We start from the raw sequence: 1023 nt of genomic DNA, 5'->3' as shown, positions 1-1023 counted from the left end.
TGTGTGTGTGCCCAAGATCCCGAGAGGAGAATGGAGGAGAAGGGACTGTGGTGTGGCCATTCCCCCGGGAGGTGATTTCTCACTTTCTGTTTCTCCGGCTCTCTCTCTCTCTCTCTGGTGAGTGCACAACCCATTCCAAAAAAAATAAGGCAGCGGAGCGGAGGCCTCTGGGCGAGGAGGAGTCAGTGTGCCAGACTGACAGCACCTCCAGCTGCAAGGGAGGTCTCAGATGCAGCAAGACGGGATCCTGCCCAAACAGAGGCCAGAGCCGATGAGCTGGGCTCAGGCTCCTCTTTTTAGGTCTGATTTTGACAGGCTCATGGTGACTTGACAGAACATCAAAATATTCTTGTAACATTTTGCATGTATATGGGATTTCGACAAAAACAAAGTGGGATTTGTTTCCATATTGTTGCCAGTCATGGGGGGGCTGAAGCATAGGCCATGCTCACGTCCCTCACGCTATCGGTCAGCATAGGGCCAGTCTGCTGTCAGCGATAAGCACTAGGGTGTCGGCTGAACGTCGAACTTCCGGGAGCATGACTAATGCCAATCTGGATGGACTACAACGTGGAGTCAGGTATGCCTCAGCAAGCAGCGATACAATCAGACATTCTCTTCACAGCAAACTCCTGACTGGGCCATTGAACAATATGCCGAGTGTAACAATCCTTCACAGCAAGTAAAACAACATATTAGGGATGACACCCACCTTCCAGCGCCGGGGCCCTGGGCACTTTCAGAGGGAAGTCGGCCAGGTCGGCAGGATGGGCCTGACCACCCCAGCCACATCCTGAGACCTGAACCGGGAGCGCTGTCTCTGGCCTGTGCTCAACCCCAAGCCCCGGGCACTCTGAGAACAGTAGGTGGCCTGGTGGTCAGGGCGGCTGGACACCATGTGGCTGACCCCACGACTTGAAAGTACACCAAGTGGGCGTGCAGGCGTGCCCCAAATCATGGAGCAGAGTGGAGGAGAGGGAGTACTGCCTAGCCATCCCCTCTGGGGTGCTTTCTCACTTTCCC

The sequence above is a fragment of the Tupaia chinensis genome, unplaced genomic scaffold, assembly GCF_000334495.1.
Source record: "Tupaia chinensis unplaced genomic scaffold, TupChi_1.0 Scaffold000020_1, whole genome shotgun sequence".
Classification (NCBI taxonomy): Eukaryota; Metazoa; Chordata; class Mammalia; order Scandentia; family Tupaiidae; genus Tupaia; species Tupaia belangeri.
Note: the sequence above shows the minus strand (reverse complement) of the source record.